General features: G+C 40.3%; 1 pseudogene; it reads right to left on the bottom strand.

Annotated features, from left to right (window-relative positions):
• Positions 1-18525: 18525 nt before the first annotated feature.
• LOC122916766 lies at positions 18526-22427 on the bottom strand (annotated as a pseudogene).
• Positions 22428-22689: the final 262 nt, after the last annotated feature.

The following is a 22689-nucleotide window of genomic DNA, read 5'->3' as shown; positions in this document are numbered from 1 at the left end:
CCAGGGTCCTAGGATCACAGGGAGCCTGCTTCCTTTCCTCTCTCTCTACCTGCCTCTCGGTCTACTTGTGATCTGTCTGTCAAACAAATAAGTAAATAAACCTTAAAAAAAAAGAAAAAAAGAAAAATGTATATATAAACCACAATGCCTAACTTACATCAATAAACGCAATAACATAAAAAAGAAAATAAGTAAAATTATACCATATTCCAATATATTGCTAAGGTGTTAAAAATGTAAAAATTTCAACAACTTGTACTTGAATTTCAGGTCCAGCAGCCCTGAGATAATGGTGCAAAATGTGCAAAACACAAAAACACAGCAAAATATGAAGGGAATAATTAAACTGAATAATCAAAAGACAAACAGGCATCAAAGTTCTAAAGAGGAAAAAGACTACTTTAATACCACATTCTCATCTCATGTTTCCCTTAAACTTGAAGCTCAGAGTCTCAAAGATTGGCTATTACTAGAACATCCTGAACAGATGACACCATAGGCACACATCAATATTTTAACAGACTGCCGTTCTTGAATGGTCCAGGGACCAAACACCAAATTTTAAAAATTTATTTCCTTCTCCCATAGGTTGACAACCCCTATGCCCCTGCACTCCTGTTCACTTCCATCCTAGGTATGCTGTTAATAAAGGGAGAAGACATCAGATACAAACAATATTGGCACTTAATAACAACTCAGGTATAAAGTCTGATCAAGTAGCTAAAATCCACAGTTCATTCTGAAAGCAAGATTTGATGTATGGTTTCTTATTTATGGGTTTTCCTCTCTTGTTAACATATATAATTAAATGCATGGTAAGTAGTTAAATATTAGAAATCAAGTCTCAAAAACTACTTTAAGAAGGAAGGATGAGGTAGCAAATTACTTTCCATCCAGGGAATGATGACAGAGTATGAAAGAGTATAAGGCCATCTAATTTTGCCATCTCTTGCATCTACTTTTTAGGGCCTTTGAGCCTCTATCTGTTTCCTAACATGTCCTCCCAGGACTGTCACACTCCCATGGACAGAGTCAGCAATTCTCCATGTTAATTCTATCCTCTCTTCTGCTGCTTCGATGCAAGTAAAGGAAAAACAATTTTACTACATATAAGGGCAGCTTTAATTTAATGCTTATTTTTAAGTAATTTATTCTTAAACATTAATATTTAAGTTATTAATGACAAATTATCTGCTACAACTTTCATGAGTGATGAAGATGAACCAATATATTGATATCCCAAAGTAGACATTTGCTGGCCTCAATTAAAGCTAACTTGCCTATTCTAACCATGAGGTATTTTACATAATATCATAGACCTGAAAGAAATACTAAGTAACCATTTAGTCCTGTACTTTGCAACTCCTCTGTCTGGAACTCTCACATACACTAAAAGACTTACAGTTTTTCTTTCCTTCCTTACTGACAGTTCTGGCTGGGAGGGGGGTGGGGAGGATGAAGGTGACAGTAACCATAGTAGAAAGGAGATAAGCTGATGACTATGATGGAGGAGGTTTCACATTCATATGTGTGTTAGATATATAATGTGATCATGGAGCAGTGCTACGGATGAAACGATGTCTAGAGGCTAAGAAATTGGCAGCTTCACTGTGCCCAAAGAAGGTTCACTGGGCTGTCACTGACCAGTAAAGATTCACTAAAAGCAGTGGAATAGGCCCTAAATGTTTTTAGTTCACTTCATTATCAGCCCAAGTGCACTACTGTTCAAATAAGATTCATACTTGGGTTGCTTTCACTATACAAATAAAACAACCCAAGAATTTTTCTATAACAATGGATTTTTAATTGGCATATTAAATCTCTCCCTCCCCCACCTCCAAGCCAAGGCACCCCTCCAATGACTTTGATTAATCCTTTTGTAGAATTATGAACTTGGAGAGCTTTTTAAAGGAGAAAGGGATTGAACGCCAGGTGGGATTTAGCCAAAGATGTCACAGCTCTGGTTGTTACCCCTCATAATCCATCTTGCTGAATCAAAAAGCAAACTGTGAACAAACAGCTTAGGCAGTTTGTTTGAAGATACACTCCTGTCTTTCTAGGAGGGATTAAGTCATGGCTACAGTTTGTTTGGAAAATTATCCACATGAAAATTATTAAATTCATGTGGCATCTCTTTGAGCCAAAATGTTTTATAACTTTTCATCTCTATATCACAGTGATAATAATGCTGTAGTTTTTATACTGAAACACAGACCCTCTCCTCAGTCTTTCAGAATATTGCTTAATATTTTGCATTTACCACAAGAATACACAAGATGTTGACTTTTAGACTTTTAAATAATAAGGATCCAGGCTCTTCCTTTAAAGAGGAATCACAGCCATACCAGATGTGGAGAGAAGAGGATTATTTTAGCATTTATTCCCAACACTGGGCTTCATAAAAGCCACACTGGTGCCCTGCTGAAACAGGAGAAACAGATTAGATAGTTAAAACCTTGGGCAAGAAGCAAAGAATAAAGCCAACCCTGTGATATATTTCAAAAGTAAAGTGTTTTCCCCCAGAATGGGAATTTTCATCATGGTAAATGGATCCAAATCTTAGAATATGCTATAATCCTAATTATCTAAACAATAAGCTTCCTGTGTATCACCAAATACTCCATTTTTGACACTCAAGGTATTTTTGTTATTCAAATAACCCTTGAATTGGGATGGGGGCAGGGAGATTATTCAACAAATACTAAATGGTCGCTATGTATCAGGCACCAGGGCAGGTCTTAGATAAACAGGATTAATAAACTGCTGGCCCTTTCTTCTTGAGCTCATAGTCCAGTAAAGGAAGCAAACATGTAAACAAACATTATGATAAAAACCACAAAAGAAGGGTAACCATTGTGTTTAATAAGCAGAACTCCACAGAATATGAAGGGTGGTGGGGAGAAGCCCTTCATCTTTTCCCTTCACAGCCTCTTTGTAACCAATCTACAGACTCATTTTTCTCTTGCCCTTTGAAGGAAAAGTTGGGCAAAGAAAGGTCCCATGATTTCCTTAAACACTCTTCTGTAGTGCCAAGAATAACCTAACTAGGTAATTAAAATGCCCAGTCCAGGTTATTATTGATTAATAAACACCAACTTCATTTAAAATTCAAAGTTCCCTCTGCCAAATTGGTAGTACTTTCAGGCTGGAAGAGTGGAGAACGATATGGCCTCTTTTTCTCCCTTTCCCCAAGTTCCACTTTTCTACCCATTCCATACCCAGCTGCACATACAAATTTGCCTCTGCTTTCATCAGGGATGCAGTCAGAGAAGAGGAGAAGGAAGCATCTGAAAATGACTTGACTAGTACTATTAGAATCTGAACGAAATAGATTCTCTCAGAAGTTGCTTTTATTTATTTATTTATTCCACAAATATTCACCAAACACCAATTACATTCTAGGTACTGTTTGAAACACTGGGGACACCTAGTGAGAAAAACAAAGTCTTTGAGTTTACAGACTTAATAGCCTAGTAGGGATATAAGCAGACATAGACATGCTACAAGTTGACAAGTGCTATGGAAAAAAAATTAAACAGGATTAAGGAGATAGGAAGCATTAAGAGGTAGATGCTATTTTACTTAGGACACAGGACACTCGGGAAAGCTGTTTATGATAAGACGATATCTGAGAAGAAACACAGGAAGAAAAAAAAAAAAAGCTGAAGGATTTAAGCTAAGCAAATGTCAGAGTAAAGCGGATTCCAGCCTGAGATATTAATAATTGCAAAGGCCCTGAGGTAAGCAAATGCTATAAGAATGTTACAAGAACAGCAAGATGTAGCATACCTAGAATAGCAATGAATAGAATAGCATAGTTAGAATAGAATGAGAGAAGGAAAGAATATTGGGGATGAGGACACTAATGTGGAGGGAAGTTAGAACATATGGAAGCAACTTAGGTCACTGGGCTTTTTTCTGAGTCAAAAAGAGAAGCTTTTGGAAGTTTTGAGCAGAGATGTAAAATGACACATGTTTTGTAAAAATCATCCTGGCTTCAAGGTAGAGAAGAGACTGTAAAGTAAGCATCGAAGTAGGGAGACAACTGGGAGGCTACTATAAGAATTCAGAGCAGAGATGATGATGGCTTAAACCATTATGATAGAGGAGAAGGAAATAGAATTGGGCAGATTCTGGATATACTGTAAAGGATTTAATGATGGGCCAATTATGAGGTATAAAAGTGAGACAGAAATCAAAGCTGACTCTAAACTTTTGACCTGAGAAACCTGAAAAAGGATGTAGCTATTCACTGAGATAAGAAAAAAAAAAAAAATGTGAGACGATAAGGTTTGATTAAGAAGAAACAAAGAGGGACACCTAGCCAGCTCAATCTGCTAAGCATCTGCCTCTGCTCTGGTCATGATTCGGGGGTCCTGGGATCAAGTCCTGCATTGGGCTCCTTGCTCAATGGGGAGCCTGCTTCTCCCTCTGTCTGCCATTCCCCCTGATATGCTCTATCCCTCTCGCTGACAAATAACAAAAATCTCAAAAGAAAATATATATATATATATATATATATACCAGATGTTATGTAACAAAAACAAGGGTTTTATTTTGCATATGTTAAGTTTAAGCTTCCTCTTTGATATCTAAAGTAAATATAGAAGTAACCTTTCAGTACTCAACTCTGGAGTGCAGAGAAGTCCAGCCTGATCAGCACAATGCATCGTATTTAAAGATATAAACAGGGGGGCGTCTGGGTGGCTCAGTGGGTTAAAGCCTCTGCCTTCGGCTCAGGTCAAGATTCCAGGGTCTTGGGATCGAGCCCCGAATCGGGCTTTCTGCTCTCCATGGAGTCTGCTTCTCCCTCTCTCTCTCTCTGCCTGCCTTACTGCCTACTTGTGATCTCAGTCTGTCAAATAAATAAATAAAATCTTTAAAAAAAAAAAAAAGATATAAACAGGGAAATGTATGGGTGGAGAAGTGATGTCAGGACAAATATCTGAAAAAGAATAGTTGATAGTACATTTAAGATACTTTAAATTATTAGGAAGAAATATGTTATCATTAATAAATCAAATATTACCTTTAACTAAAGATTCCTTAATTTTAAAACATGTAAGTGTGAAAAAGTATAACATTTTACATCTAATTCCAATGTTAACCATAAATCTTGGAAAGTAAATTAGCAGCTGTCAGCTTAGAAAATTATCAAAGAGATTTTCCAAATAAAGAGAAAAAATTTTATGTAAATGCTTAAAGGATGAAAAAGTCTAACATTTTATATCTGATTCTAATGTTAACTATTAATCTTGGAAAGTAAAAGGGTAGCTGGCAGCTTAGAAAATTATCAAAAAGATTTTCCAACTAAAGAGAAAAAATTTTAAATAGATGTTTAAAATAAATTCATAGAGAGTTGCTCATAGTGGCAACTTGGAATCAGTTGCTTTTACTGCCACTAAAAAGATTTAAGTCAGTAAGATTTTTTTTAAAAGATTTTATTTATTTGACAGACAGATCACAAGTGGGTAGAGAAGCAGGCAGAGAGAGCAGGGAAGCAGACTCCCTGCTGAGCAGAGAGCTTGATGGGGGGCTCGATCCCAGGAGCCTGGGATCATGACTTGAGCAGAACCCAGGTGCCCCCAGTAAGATTTTACAAAAAGATAGTTTCCGGGGCACCTGGGTGGCTCAATGGGTTAAGCCTCTGCCTTCGGCTCAGGTCATGATCTCAGGGTCCTGGGATCAAGCCCCCGATGGGGCTCTCTGCTCCTCGGGGAGTCTGCCTCTCCCTCTCTCTCTGCCTACCTCTCTGCTTGTGATCTCTCTCTCTGTCAAATAAATAAATGAAATCTTAAAAAAAAAAAAGAAAGTTTCATATCAAATAATTCATTTCCCTCATTTGAAGTGTAACTATGATTATCTCCTGAGATGTCAAATTAAGATTTTTCTTCTCCTGACAATGATAACACAGTATAAATACCTACAAATATGAAATTAGAGTTTTAACTCCATTTGACATTTTTCAAAAGGATATATGTAGATTAAACTATCAAATAAAACTCAATCATCTATGCTTTCATGTTGCATGATTACTGCCCTTAGAACAACCCAAGTCAGAGAAAGGAAAAATTAATATTGGTCTACCAAATATCACTAGTGTTTCCTATTTTAAGAATAATAGGAGCCTTGTTAAATGTCAATTACCCTGTAATTAAAATAACAATAATAATGGCAGACAGATTTCTCACTATTGGAGAAGGGGATTACAGATATGGAAGGGAAAAAACTAAAATTAACCCTGAAGTTTGGGTTTGACTAGAAGTGGAGATATTACTGTAAACTCATAGTTTTAATATATAGATATAGGACAAATATAGATGTATATTATGTGTGTGTGTGTGTGTGTGTGTGTATACACTGAGAAGGCATGGGGGTAACAATACTCTAGTAACAATGAACACACTTAGCACTCTTAGCACCCATATATTGGCTTCTAAATACTGTACTCCAGCAAACAGAACCAGGATAGCTTAGAGAAATGGCTGATTCTAGGACTGGTGCCAGGAAAATACCAGATGGTCTTGACATATGGTGCTAAATAAGAAAATTTTTAAAAGTTCAAAGAATGATAGAGATATGTCAAAAGTACCCAGAAGTTAATCTGAAGGGGTTCCCACTATCTAATCCTGTGACAATAGGAAGATCAAAATAAATATTGATAATAACATACTATAATCCTCTAAATAAGATAGAAAACCATGAGCCCATATGAATAGAAATGAATAAAGAATGAAAAGTTTGATGAATAAAAAGACATATACATAGTTTCAAAAAACCCACCACAAAATAGTAATTACAAAGAAAAAATAGTATAAAAGCCTGGCACACAACACCTTAATCAAGTGACTAAATTGAGCATTATCAGTAGTAGGATTAATATTGATAAATATTGATAAGTTGATAGGACAAAATAAGAAATCAGCCTTACTTGTGTGCTACTCCTACCAAAGACTTAAAGTCTAAAACTAAATATATGGGAACATCAAACAAATCCAAACTGAAAGATATGCTATAAAATTAATGGCTTCTAATATTAAGAATTTATGGCCATCAAGCAACAGCTGAGGAACTCTCCCAAACTAAAAGAGACTATTTTTCATTACAAAACTTTTTAATATTTTTTACCATGTGCATTACTTCCTATTCAAAAGTTTATTCATTAAAAATTTTAAGCAAACAAATACAATTTGAAAACTAAAGAGTTTGACCCAGAAATTACATTTCTAGGTATATACTCTAGAGAATAACTTGAAAACATTCCCAAGGAAGCATATACAAAGGTGTTCATGGGAGCATTGTTTATAATAATGAAAAAGAGGACACAAATGAGCAGCAATACAAAAAAATAAACTGTTGAATATCCATTTAAAGAAATACTATGCAGCAGTTAAAAGGAATGAGGTAAATCTACATGCACTATTATATGTAGATTGACAAGATATCTGTTGAATTAAAAAAAAATGCTCCTGAGCAATATGCATAATATGACAACTTTTTAAGTGAAATAAACAACTACTCATATTTTAGGTCTATGCATAGCACAGAATGTATACCAGCCTGATGACAGTGATAGTGCTTACCTCCTAGGAATGGGTGATCTGTAGGAGTCTTTAAGCTTATGGATACTGTTTTAATTTTTTAATTTAGATAATTTAATCACACATTACTTACATTTTAAAAAATAATTAAAAGAAATAATTTAAAATAAAACTGACCTAAAGTAGCTTGCATTCTATTTTGGGAATATAGTGAAAAATGAGAAGTCTAGTGCTTCTCTTCTGTCAAGCATACTGTTCCATCCAATTCACCTGATCTTTCAAATATTATATTCTCACTTCATGTTATCTCATGGAGCAATCAATCAAGTGCCATTCTTTTTTTTTTTTTTCCAATTTATTTATTTTCAGAAAAACAGTATTCATTATTTTTTCACCACACCCAGTGCTCCATGCAAGCTGTGCCCTCTATAATACCCACCACCTGGTACCCCCAACCTCCCACCCCCCCCCGCCACTTCAAACCCCTCGGACTGTTTTTCAGAGTCCATAGTCTCTCATGGTTCATCTCCCCTTCCAATTTACCCAAAAGCACATACCCTCCCCAATGTCCATAACCCTACCCCCCTTCTCCCAACCCCAGAAAAGAAAAGAAAAGAAATCAAGTGCCATTCTGATCATAAAGGTGGGTCCACAACCTTGTCTGGCCAATCAATACCTCTATCTCTATGACCACATTTTTGGTTCAGGAATTAGCAAATATTCATCTGAGTATTATTTTTTTTTTAATTTAAGCTGCTTTGGGTTAGATTTCTACCCACTTGTATCCAAGTATTTCTGGCAAATATAGAGAGACACACATTTAAACAAATATTGTCAACAGAATAAAACAAGTAAAAGAGAAACAATAAAAAAAGGACAGACACTATATGAAGTGGCATATTATTTAAGATAGACTATTATATGTTAAAGATATGTATGATGAAACATAAAGTTACCACAAAAAAACACAGAGCTAATAAGACCGAATAATAAATGATACATAAAATATTCAATACAAATAAGGAATGAAATATATGAAAGAATTACAAATGACACAAAGAACAAAGAACAAATGAATAGCAAAAAAAAAACAAATTCAAACCCAACTAAATCAATAATCACATTATACATAAACAGCCTACATTAGTTTTCTATTGCTGCCATAACAAATTACCACAAACTTAGTGTCTTGAAACAATACAAATTAATTCTCTTAGAGTTATGAACAACAAAAGTCTGGTATAAGTCTCATCAGGCTAAAACCGAGATCTGCAAGATGTATTCCTTCCTGGAGACTCTCTGAAACTGTTTCCTTGCTAATTCAAGTTGTTTGAAGAATTAAGACTCCTACAATTGCAGAAAAAAAAAAGTCTATTTCTTTTCTATCAGCTGAGGGCTGTTATTGCTTCTAATAACTACCTGAAAGCTTTAGCTCATGGTTGCCTTCCCCCATTTCCAAAGCCAGCAATAGAGGATCAAAGACTCTCAAATTTTGAATTTCTCTTGCCTCTCCTCCTGTCTTCAAATCAACATGATTTCTGCTGGGAAAAGTTCTCAGATATTAAGGACTCACACTGGACCCACATGGCATTCCAAGATACACCCATTTTAAGACAGCTGATAAACAATCTTAATTCCATCTGAAAACTTAATTATCTTATATCATATAAGGTAACATATTCATAGGTTCCAGGGATTAGGACATGATCATCTCTTGGGGGCCACTATTCCATCTACCACCAGTTTAAACATTCACTAAAAGACAGAAACCTGGGGTGCCTGGGGCTCAGTCAGTTGGGTGTCTAACTCTTAATTTCAGATAGGGTCATGATCTCAGGACTGCAGGATCAAACCCTGCATCAGGCTCTGCACTGGGCTGGGGGCCTGCTTAAGATTCTCTCTCTCCCTCTCCCTCTGCCCCTTCCTCCACCTCTCTCCTCCTCTCTTAAAAAAAAAAAAAATCAAAACTAACACACTTCAAATATTAAGAAACACTCTAAATTTGTTTAAAAAAAAAAAACAAAAAGATAAATGATCCTAATCAAAACAAAGCTGGGAAGAGAAGAGTGATGCGAAACAGTAGACTAGGACTCCAGGAGGCTTTGAAAAGTTCTCCCATACACCAGAGAATCTAGAAGCCACAGACATGTACACGATAGGACAATGTACTGAAAAGACCTGAGAGAACACTACTCTTTAGCCAGTAGCTAATCCTTAGGCTCAGCAAAAACAAAAAGGGAGTGCTCCAGCACACAGCCAGTCTGCCAAGATCTAGAGTCTTTTCTTTCCTCTTTTTTTCTTTTCTTCCCAGTCATTTAAGAAAATCTCTGACAAACCACTACCTGAGCACTAAGCTAAAAAACAGACTTCACCCACACACAACAAAGAATAGTCTGAAAACTGACATACTTAATAACAAGGTTTCAAAATATATAAAGAAAAAAAAACACCACTTCAAGGAGAAATAGATAAATCCACAATTACAGTCAAAGATTTCAATAGCCTTCTCTAAGTAAGTGACTGAAAAGACAAAAAATCAGTTTGGACATAAAATACTTGAACACACTGTCAATCAATTTGACATAATTAATATTCATACAATACTCCACACAAGAGAAAAATGTACAAGATTAACCAAGACAAAACACATTCTGTATTGAGACATAAATCACACACACACACACACACATACATTACCAAATAAATTTAAACTCTTCAAATTGGAAAAAGTATGTACTTCTACCACAGGGAATTTTTTTAAATCAGTATCAGAAAAATCTGTGAAAAATCCACCAAATATTTGGAAATTAAATAAAAACTTCCAAATAACCCATGGACCAAAGAATAAATCAAAAGGGAAATTAAAAATGCTTTGAACAGAATGAAAACAAAACATAACACACTGCAATTTCCAAGATGTACTTAAAGCAGTATTAAGAGAAAAATTCGTAGCACTAGATGTCTTTATAAGAGAAGTCTCAAACCAGTGACCTTCGGTTCTACCTTAAGCAACTACAAAAAAGAAGTGCAAATTAAACCCAAAGTAGGTTAAAAAAAAAAAAAAGGAAAGAAAAAGAAAGAAATAATAAAAGCCAGAGAAGAAATCCACGAAATAGAAAACACATAACAAAAAAAGTGGAGAAAAATCAACTAAACCAAAAGCTAGTTCTCTGAAAAGATTTTTTAAAATTTAATAAAGCTCCAGCCAATATAGCTGGAGAAAGAAGTTGCAAAACTGGAAAGGGAGAAAACTAGGATGAACCCTGTGGTGTTAGATTATAACTAGAAGTATTGGTGTGAACTCACAACTTTCAACACATGTAGAGACGAGAAAAATAAATTAGTATTTAAATGTGTGAATGTGTGTGTGTGTCTGCATATATATACATATTCCTTAACTCTATTTATTGAGACAGTCAACAAACAGCAACATCCTAATAATAATGAACACATCTAGCAAACTGACGTTGGCTTCTAAATACTATTTTCCATTAAAGAAATCAAGAACTGAAGGAGACTATGGACTCTGAAAAACAATCTGAGGGGTTTGAAGTGGCGGGGGGGTGGGAGGTTGGGGTACCAGGTGGTGGGTATTATAGAGGGCATGGCTTGCATGGAGCACTGGGTGAGGTGAAAAAATAATGAATACTGTTTTTCTGAAAATAAATAAATTGGAAAAAAAAAAAGAAATCAAGAACTGAAGGATTATGCAGGGAAAAGTATACAATCAGCTTGAAACATCTTTTGTGTCAGAAAGTAAAAAAATGCTTGAGATAAATCAAAAGAATACAACAGTCAGACTGAGGTAATCAGCTAAAACTGACAATTTGGGCACCAAAATAAATGAACAGTAGCGGACTGAACTGAATCAACTAGGAAACCAATAGACTGTATTGATATAAGTAGCACAGAAATTAATTAATTGATTGATGTGGAATGAGACACTTTGTTTTGGAATGGGGTATTTAACTTTAATGAGAGTTTTAATTTTGACTCAGGAGAATGTAAACATCTATTACTAATATAATTAAAATTAATTACCAAAATATAGCTCATGACCTGAAGGATCTTATAATCTCTTTGGGGAATGTACTATACTGTGAGAGTTCTAGGATTTCTCTGCACGGCATATTTTTCTAGCTTCTCCACGAAGTAGCTGACTAGCTACAATAGAGAAGAAGGTAAAGTGGCTCCTGTGGTTCTTGCTTGGCTTTTCAGGTGCTACTGAAACTGGGACTGTATGGGGAAGGGAAGGTTAGAGATAAAGGAAAACAACAGGTTCAGTCTGTAAGATCTGATAGAGGAGGTTCAGCAAGCAGTTGGTTTCACTGGCTTGACACTCAGAGGACAGTCTACTGCTGAATCAGCTAACCACATGAGAACACAACTCATCTAAGGAAGCAGGAGAAAGAAAAAAGCATTTGGCCTAGGGCAGAATCCAGGGTTACTCGGACACAGGAAAAGCTTGACGCTGTTTGGAACAGGAGGGTTTATAAATAAGTACAATTATGACCAAACATGGCAAGCCAAAATAGCAAAATTTCAGAAGTTAGAAACTAACAAAATGTCAACAAAAAGCAGTTGAATATTCCACCACTTAAAAGAATGTTATCATAAAAACGTTATGAAAGTTTATAACTTAAAAATGTTTATGATAGTGTTTTTCAGTTAAAATATGTATTATTTAAGCAGTATTAAAAGTAGACATAGTGGGGCACCTGGGTGGCTCAGTGGGTTAAAGCTTCTGCCTTCCCCTCGGGTCATGATCCCAGGGTCCTGGGATGGAGCCCCACTTCCAGCTCTCTGCTTGGCAGGGAGCCTGCTTCCATTCCTTTCTCTCTCTCTGCCTGCTCTCTGCCTGCTTGTGATCTCTGTCAAATAAATAAATTAATTTTTTTTAAAGTAGACATAATAAAATATCAAAGAAGATGCACCAGAAAGTTAACAGTAATTGTTCTGAAGGTGGGAATCTACGAGGTTTATTCTAGCTTCACCAATCTTTCAAATTCACATTTAATTCTTTCTAATAGTGGAAACAGTCACAAATGGGATTCCCTTCCACCTCTTACAATGATAAACATGGTGACACTTCCTAACACAGAACCAGGACACACAGTAGGCATGAATGCATCAATGCCCGCAATGTAAGGCAATTACCTGAGTGTTTCTGCCTAATCAAAGACACGTAGTCCCGCCTGCTGCAGAGGTGCGCGTCCTGCTATCCTGTTTCATGCAAGGCGTGACAAATGGCTCTGCCTCTAGCCTGTCCATAATGCCTCGACTGATCTATACCTGAGGTTCCCACGAACCATTCCTACTGAACTCACCGCTAGGTCCCCGTGGCTGAAGCTCTTGTTGGCTTGTTTGAAAAGTGGCGAACTGCGAACATCCTTCCCGTTCCGGGTTCTGCCCCGAATCAGAAATGATGACTGTTAATTGAGTGTCTGAACTCACATGTTGACGTCTCACTGTCCCGACCAGTGCAGGCACTTGCAAGGCACTAGGCTCTCCGGGGGCCGGAAGTCCCACGAGGTCACCACAGGCGCCCCAAACCCTTCAGTAACATCAACCCTTAACACGACTCTAAATTTTTCACTTCATTCCACGTCTCAGGGCCACCCCTGTCAGATATTATTATCTCTGCAAATAATAGATGAGATCTGAGCCAGGCTTCTTGTACAAGGGCAGGCAGCTGGTACAAGGTGAAGTCTTAACAGGGGTCCATATGGCCGCTCCATTCATTACTAGGATCACCTCAGCAAGTCCCATCCAGTGACCTCCGCAAAGGGGGCTCGCGTGGCCCAGGCGCGGCCCCACCTCCAAGCCTCAGCACGTTCTCTGAGGCCGTTAGGCGTTGAGGCCTCTGGAGCCAACAGCCAGGATGGAAAACGCAGACTGTGGGAAGGGTCCTTCTGGGCAGAAGGGAAGGTCGTTCCGATATCCAGAAGTTCTCCGTCAAAATCTGACTTTGAGGCAAATCAAAACTCGACTTTCAGAAGCGATGGAGACAGGATCCAGAAGACTGAGGTGAAATGCTTAACAGTCAGAAGGTACAGCACCGCCGCCATGAAAAAGCCAAACACCACAGCCTCCTCAGCCCCGCACCTAAATGGGCTCACTCTGGACGTGGTCCGCCCCCGCGTATGCGTTGCCCTGAACGTTGTCCCGCTCTTGGCACGGTTTGCCCTGGACATAGTCACCCCCACGTGTGGCTCGACCTCCACGTTGCCCTGTCTCCCCTGTGCCTCCCTGAAAGTGACCCGCCCCTGAGCGTGGCTCACCCTGGGGTAATACCGCCCCTGGGTGTGGCTTTCCCAAGACGAAGCCCGCCCCTGGATGCAGTCCCCTCTTAGATGTGACCCGCCGCAGGGTGTGGCGTAGGTAGCCTGTACGTAGCCACACCCCCAGGTGCGACTCGCCCTGTGCGTGGCTCCGCCCCCAGAGCAGGCTGGTCGGAACCTCCCCTTAGAAATCCCTTCAGTTACTGGCTCTTCTGTCTAGAAGTTTCTGAGCTCTGCTGGCGTGCCAGACTGTATTGAGGTAAATATGTCCTCAGTTTTTGAGAAAAGTAGACGATAAAGCCAAATATTCAAGCAGTGAAAAAAAGCGCTGTAAGTTGGGAAGCAAGGACAGATCCCTGAGGAAAACCTTTCAGTATAATAGGAAGGAGAGAGAAAAGAAGGGATAGGTGTTCACCAGTTGATTTTGTTACTCTTTTGAAGTCTTTTAATGATGAAAAGTTCTGGTGACTTTTTATTCCCCTGCCGTGGTCCAGCACATACGCTCAACGAATGCGGTGACTGGAGAAATTGTAGAAAAGTGAAATCATTTTGAACGCTTAGGTAAGAGAAGTGACTAAAGAACAATCATATGAAGTCGGCCAAGACAGGAACTTTGTTTCCTTCACTGGTGTGCCCCTATTGCTTCGAAGAATGCCTAGTGCACATTAAACACTGAAGGAACTAATGGGTTGTTTTCACGGATTGTTGAAGCTGACTAATACTATACAACATTTATGGTGGCATCGACACAATTACTTGTGTTGATTTTATCCTACATGAATCACCCCTTTATTAGAATGCAGGTCTAAAAAAGACACAACTGCCTTTTGCCCGGCATGACAGATGAAAGGAGAATAAAAGCTGTCATGGAGAGGAGCAGGGAGCTGGAGGAAATTGGAGGGGAAGACAAACCATGAGACACTGTGGACTCTGAGGAACTAACAGAGGGTTTTGGAGGGGATGGCGGTGGGAGGTTGGGTGAGGCTGGTGGTGGGTATTATGGAGGGCACGTATTGCGTGGAGCACTGGGTGTGGTGCGTAAACACAATTTTGTAACACTGAAAAATTTTAAAATATGAATAAAAATTTAAAGAAAAAATAGAGCTCTTTAGGTTTGGAATTAAGTGACGAACAATGAAGTTTTCCTTGGAGAGTGAGGAAATGAGACAAAGCAGTATAGATGGACAGGAAGATGTGTACAGTGCCTTGTAGTTCCTAAGTTGAAGAATTGGCATACTGAGGGCATAAGCTGAAAGGATGAACTTGGTGGAATGTCCAACTGTCTTTTCAGATGGCAGAAGTGTTCCTGGTGATAAGTTCTAGGATATGGCCATAACTAAACTGGAATGGAAGTAAAGGGTTCAAGGATGAGCAGGGGTGAACAGTGAGAGACCAGATTATTGGACGGTCTATCCACATGGGTGTTGGGGACTCTGACTGATTCCTCCTCCTTCAGGTTCTTCTCCTTGACCCCAGCCCATCCCACCTTCAGGAATCAGCATTTCCTACAACCCCAAGCTTTAGTCATGGCATAACTCTGGAAAAGAAAGCATAAATGGGGCAGAGAAAGAGGTCTGGAGTAGGCATCTGTTTTATTTTTGATACCTAGCATTCACTCATCTTCTGGAAACAGTCCCTTTATTGATCTCTAGGGAACTAACCCCATTCTCAGTCTTAGTCTATGGGCAGGTAGAGTTGTCTTTCCCTAACACTCCTCTTTTGAGAATGCATCTATAAATCAGTATGGGCCAAAAGATGATATTATGCTTTTGACAACAGTGATTGGTCAGGGATAGGCATGTGACAAAACTGGAGCCAGTAAGGCACAGTGGGATTTTCTGCAAGGACTACTGAGAGACACAACCACTTGTAGCTACACTTAAAGCTTGGAAGATACACTTAAAGCTACAAAATATGGGCAGAAAGTCAGTCCAGAATGCCAAGAAATAGATAGAAAGTAAATCTTGGGACGCCTGGGTGGCTCAGTTGGTTAAGCACCTGCCTTCGGCTCGGGTCATGATCCCAGCATCCTGGGATCGAGTCCCACATCGGGCTCCTTGCTCAGCGGGGAGCCTGCTTCTCCCTCTGTCTCTGCCTGCCATTCTGTCTGCCTATGCTCGCTCTCTCCCCCTCTCTCTCTCTGATAAATAAATAAAAATCTTTAAAAAAAAAAAAAAAAGAAAGTGAATCTTGAAGGCATCAATTGAGCCCCAGCATGAACCCTTGTACTTTAGGCCAGCTTTATTCCCAGACTTTTTCAAGTACCTAAGTCAATAGAGTCTCCTTTTTAAGTCAATTAAGTTATATTTCCTGTCTTTTACATCCAAATAACTCCTCACAGTAAAAGGGGGCTCTCCATCACTGTCTCCCTCTTTCATGCTAGCCCACTGAATATATATTATGTTCTCTGTCCTTCAGGTTGCCCTTCTATGAGAGGGGATTAAGAAATCTGCATTGAGATTGCAGCCCAAGAAAGCAGAGCAGTGAGAGACCTTAACTTTGTCTGGTGGCAGGAATTCAGCTAGATAGCCATAAAATCATTCTGAACACCTGTGAAATCAAGGAGAGTTCAAAGAAAAGAATACCTGCAACTCATCAGATAGAAAAGTGACCGTATTCTGCCAGGTAGGAGATGGAAAGGAGGGAATCCGAGGCGATATATGGGAAGATAAGCCATGGGGGGAGGGGAGGGAGCCTCCATCAGCTGGCTACAGGCAAGTGATAGAGTAGTAGAGCACAGAATCAGAACTTTTAGAAGGCAGCTCCTGTGAGGGATGTCCTTGCCTGAAGGACTCCTGGGTGCCGAAGCAGGCAGAATCCTAGCTGGGGCAGTGTGTCTCAGGATTCCCGGGATCACAGAAAGAACAGGGGTGCCTTAGTGTGACAGACTTCCCAGGCATCGGAGCCTTCAAGGCATAAGTATGTGGAGAATATCCCAAAATGGGAGTATGTGCTCTAAGATCCCTAGTATTGCCTTTTCCAACAGTTGAGTGACACATTCTCTCTGATGTTCAAACTATGAGAATTAAATTTGAAATGACAGCACTATATTAAATATATTAACAAGAACAGAAATTAAACCTTGCAACCTATAGGTTCCTTCCTGTATAACATTAGCTAGGTCTACAGAAGCTGAAGGTTACTTCTACACACCTGTGGTCTGGGAGCTAAGTCAAAATAGAGAGACTGTGGTAGAGCCGGATGAGTCCTATTACACCAGCTTCCCTGCCTGCCCCTGCCCCCAGTTTGAATACTGGTAAGTCAGGTGGTTCTCAGGGTTTATTTTACTTAACCATTCAGGATAAACCCAAACTACCTTTACCTCTCTATGTCATCTTTCCTTCCTTCTTTGGATGCTCCAATCTCTTTGATGGTTACTTACCAGGTGCCACTTCATTTAGCCATTAAGCAATTTTGACCTTGATGACTTGGACATGAATGAGGACAAAGATCCAACTTGGCTTGTTTGGAGACTTTTGCACCAGCAAACTGAGGAAAGTGTCCAAAAAGAAACCCTTGCATTAGGAAAACTTCTGAGAAGACTCCAATCATCCCCACTTCTGATGGTCACACATTTGTGTAATTACACCTCCCCTTAAGCATAGGCTGGACTTAGTGATTTGCCTCTGAGTGATAGAATAAAGGAAAGGTGATAGGATGTCATTTCCATTACTCGTTTCCAAAAGGTTGTAACTTCTATCTTATTTGCAAACTCTCTCCTTGCTTTGATGAAGTAAGCTGCCATGCTGGAGAAGCCCACTTGATAAGGAACCAGCCAGCCCCAGCCAAGAGCCAGCAAGGTACTGAAGATCTCATTCCAACAGACTTTGAGGAACTGTATCCTGCCAGCAACTATGTGAATGAGTACAGGAGTTGGTCCTTCCCCAGTCAAGCCTCCAGATGAGAATGTAGTAGCCTCAGCTGACATCTTAGTTGCAGCCTTGAAGCAGAGAATCCAGGATCCAGGTAGGCCTCACCCAAATTTCTGACCCACAAAAGCCATAAGATATTAAGTATGTATTTTTTTAAACCCACTAAATTTTGGAATATCCATTACACAGCAATAGATAATTAATGTACACCTGAATTACTGTAACCTTGGGGTAAAATGTTGCATGTCTGGGAAGGTGCATCATATAGGAGGACAATGTCCCTGGCAACATCCTTGAGGGCACTGTCTTCATGCTCAAAGACTATCCCGTATATTCATCTGTTGAAATCGTATCATTGGGCCTGAGTAACCTCCAGGAGGTGAGGCCTAGCTGACATAGTATCCTACCTGAAAAATAGTTTGGGAGAAAGTGAAAGAGAGTTTAAATCAAGTTTTAGTCTTTAAGGGTTTTTCTCACTATTTGTAAAGGCCTGAAGGTTTCAGAGTAAGCACGTTATATTTCTTATAAAAAAAAAAGAGTAAAGGTTTTAAATACAGGATATCAAAGCAGGATCAAATAAGGGACCCCAGGATAAAACTGAGAAGGCCACTGTCTGGCTTTCTACAAGGGACTGGTGTACTTGTAGAAGCCAAAAGCATTAACTACTCAGAGTTGAACGCGCTGCTTCCTTTCCCTGATTGCAAGCCCCAGCCCCAGTCCCAGTGCAGCACACAGAGAACACCACTCTCTACTAGAAAAAAAAAAAAATTTATTGAGGAGGATTAATATTCTTGGTTGTGCTGAAGGTTGTTCTCATCAGAGGATATATTGTCATGAAAATTGTGAAGTTTTCTCAACAAGGACTGAATGATTTCTTAAGAGAATTTTTTCTCCCAAGAAGTGCTGGAGAAGCATTTTCTGCCTGAGTAGAAGAGTCAAATTGCTAAACACAGTATTTTTTGTCAGGGTCACCCCTGGTGGCCCAAAGGACCTGGCAAACTTGATGCATACAGGTGGGGATTGGATGAGGCACAGACTTTCCAGAAGGCAGAGAAGGACATTGACTCTGGCTTAATAGCTGATTCTCAAAAGCCTCAGGTTTCTGGGGCTGTCTGACCCTCTTTCTGTTCTAATTTTTGTAGGACAGTTCTAGTCCGCACAGACAGCTTCTTGGCTGCAGGACCTGATACTTGCCAGTTTCTCTTGTTGTAGGTCAGAAAGAGCCCAATAGTTGGAGGGAGGTCTCTTGCCGTGCCCTACCTGGGCCTGTAGTTCCTCCTGCTGCTGGCTTCACTCTGAGGCCTCAGATAACGTACATATGTTCCAGCTTCTCTTCTAGGACCTTCCCAAGTGAGCTTGTGAGCTTCAGGAGGCCGATCACTCCCAAAAGTAGCCACACTTTCAAATCGGTCTTGGTGCTGCGCTAAGGTGGACATGAACTTGGCTTATTGCTGGGGACTTTCCTGATGCCCTATGATTTTTTTCTTGGAGTTGATCCACTGAGAAAATTGCCTCATCTTTTTTCTGAAGTAACTTTCAAGAGGAAACTGTTCATTCTGTGACAGAGTTGGGGAAGCACTCTCTCATTTTCTGTCCTCAGCATGGAGACTCTCCTCTCTGCCTACAGATGTCCCTACTCCTGAGTCCTCCCTTTTGCATTTTCTTGCTTTGGGATCCTGAGGTCTCACTTTCTTTGCACTTCTTCTTTGTGAGAAATTTGTAGGTTGGCCCTTACAGAAGGCCAGTTTTGAGTCCCAGGATTCCTGCTGCTCCTCTGTGCTAATTCTGTTCTCCTTCAGTTGGATGTGCAGCAGCTGGGATGCTTCCATGTCCCCGCTGCACACACTCTGGGACCAAGTCAGTGAAGCCTTGGAATTCAAGCTATCTGAGGGAAGGCGCATGTCAGTGGGAAATTCTTGAGCCTGGTTATGCTCCTCACTCTCCAGTTTAAACTTTAACTCACTCAGGATCTGTCTTTTCAGATCTGATAGTTTAGAATCTTAGGAAACCAGTATTTTTGGTGAGGGGTGCTCCATGGTCATGGCAGTTTCTACTTCATTCATGTTGACATTTATCATTTTGGAGCTTCCCAACTCACTGGTCATCAAGATTTCCCAAGATTGGGATTGAAGGGTATAGAGCTCCTTGGTGTCGAATATATCCCTGGACAGGATGAACATGGCAAAATGTTGTAAATTCTTATCCTCCATATCTTTGCCCTGTTCCATTTCTACTCTGTTACTGGAACTCACATTCTCATGGGTTGGCTCAAGTCCAGCACCAGCTTGACTTGCAGGTACCTCTGGGCCACATGTGTTGTCTGGTACAGTCTCACTGGGTCGCACTTGAGCTCTGATGCTGTGTGTAAAGGGCTGAAAAGTCTGGTTGCCCGACTCAGCTCTCTGGATACACTCTGCAGTCTTATGGTCAGTGTCAGAGTGTGATGCCTTCAGTCCCCCGTCCATCATTGCCCACAGATGACATAGTGAGGAGAGGATGATCTGCAGTGGGGACTGACTTTTTGTTCTCACCCTGTTTCTGAAAATGGGTTTAGAGCTTCCCTCAAGGTGTTTAAAAATCTCAGCTTTGGAATCCACCCCAGAAATATGCATGGCTGATGAGGGAAAGTCAAATTGGGGAAGAGGCCATGTTTTGGATTCTCTCAACTTACAGAATTTTATGGATTCAAGAACCCTGAGGGGTAGACCCCACCTCTCACTCATGCGAAATCTAATAATATGGGCCTCTAGCACCTGTCGAGTACTGGGATGAAGAAAAGAATGCTCTAGAGTGATGCTCTGGCAGTAAACCCCACCCACCATTGTCTTTAGAATCTGTGTTTTCTGGAGCAGTATGGGAACTCCCAGAGAAAGGCAAAGTATTGTCATCAGCAAGCCATGAATAACACACACCTATGGGATTCCTACCCGCAGTGATCTGCCAAAACTTCTTGATCGTATGTAAACTAAGAATACTTTTCATTTGATTCTGGTCTGTGTCCTTCCTTGAGACATTCAATATTTCATTCCCCGAGTGATTCCTTGAATGACACACACAGTTCCTTGTTGTCTCCAAGGCAGCCCTCAGACCCTTCACTAGGTGGCATTCTAAGATCCTCTGTGGGCTGTCTTCTGGACTCTTCTCTAGGATATACCCAAGATTCCTCCTCATATCTTTTCTTAGCTGGAACACTGTTTGGACCCTCTCGTGGAAACTTCCGGGGAGACTCAATTCAGTCTTTGCTAGATCCCGGTTACTATGGCCCTGAAACTCAGAGAATTATAAGTAAACATGCCTGCCTTTTTGCTAGGAGAGTTCTGATAATGTATGCTGAGGCTCCATCACTGCTAGGGAGTCTAGATTTCTGCAGTCATGGAGGCACCAGTGTGGGACTACCTTCCTTGGGCTATGTAACTCCAGTGTCTCCTGGGGTTCACAGAAGATATGAAAATGGCTAGGAAGGATGGAAGCGGGTACATAGGCATGGGACGTCCGGCTAACCAGTGGAAGGTTGGGAGCTCGAGGACAAATGGTTTCTTCAGATTTCTGGAACACAGGAACTAAAGCCCACAACCTTTCCTATTGCTTCTGCAACACATGCCATCCCAGGTGTTGATTTTCAGTCAAGATAGGAGAGTCTGATTCATTCTTGGATCTATGGAAAGACACTCCACAGTCCCTAATTAGGGATGAAGAAGGTGGTATGATCGGGAGGTAGGATTGAAAATGGGCATGGGTGTTCACCTTAGTGAAAGGTAGAGGTTGGGATGGGGACAGGGTTTGAGGCAAGGATTGGGGGTGTACAATGGGGAGAGGAAATGGTTGTGAATGAGGAAGTGGTGGAGATGCTTGTATTTTGATAGCAGAGGTATTGTGAATTCCATTGAATAAGACAAAGTGAGACTCTAGTGGGGAAATACTACTAGAAATCAGGAGAGTGACTACTAAGGACTCACTGTGCAAAGAAGGAAGACCCCAGAAGAGCTGGCTATATTTCTGATGCAAGTTTTCTGCCAAAGCCTTGACATAGAGGAGCTGTTGATAAATAGAGAGCTGCTCTGGTTTCACTTCAGTATTCCAGCCACTTTTGGAGGCTATGGTGACCTGTACATCAAGCAGATGCAAAACATTCCCTAAAGATGTCCATTGGTACTCTGACCACATTTGTTTGGAAAATGGCCCCTCCTCTTTTACTTTCTTCTCTAAAATCTGGAAAGCCATCCTCTTCTCCATTTGTCTCTCCAATAGGGCCTAGAAGTTAAGAACAGGGAAAGAAATTCCACTGGCCTCCTTGTGTTTAGTAGCAGTCTCTCTCCTGAGACAGGTTTCTGGTTGGCGGAGGTAGACTTGCTCTTGGTGAACATCAGATTGTGATAATGTGGGGAGGAACATGTTCTTGCCATGGGCCTGCCAATAAGTGAATTTGGAACTCGATGGGTTTGAACACTCACTACCTCTGATTGTTGGAACACAAGGAGATATCCCACCAGGACCATCTGGAGATGAATTCTCAGGAATAGGTTTAAATGAGATGGAAATTGATTTAGATTGAGTCACAGTTAAAGGGCAGTCTGGCAGTGGTGAAAGAGATGCCTTATGATAACAAGCAAATGAAACAGTGGGTTTCCTTATATGAGACAGAGGTGGTAAGAGGTTGTTATCTTGTGAAATGGTGGGTCAAGAGTGGAGATGGTATTCAGAGGTAAAGTGGCCTCTTGTTGTCTGAACATCATGTGGTAGGAAAGGAGGAAAGGCAGGGGGTAGAGGTATGGAATGGTTCCCTAGGAATTAAGAATCCTAGGCGTTTGGCTCTAGTGGCAGGGAGTACCTAAGGGTGAGGGTAAGAAAAAGTCAGCTAAGGGGGTCACTGGGTTAGGTGAGAAGATAGAGGGTATTGGGGGGAAGGCTCAGGCAATGAGGCTGGTATTAGGTCTCCTGGAGCAACTGCAGAGAAGTCAGGAGACAAAGTGAATGATGAGTGAGTCACAGAAGTTA

Source organism: Neovison vison, chromosome 9, assembly GCF_020171115.1.
Source record: "Neovison vison isolate M4711 chromosome 9, ASM_NN_V1, whole genome shotgun sequence".
Classification (NCBI taxonomy): Eukaryota; Metazoa; Chordata; class Mammalia; order Carnivora; family Mustelidae; genus Neogale; species Neogale vison.
This window is presented reverse-complemented; position numbering and strand designations above follow the sequence as displayed.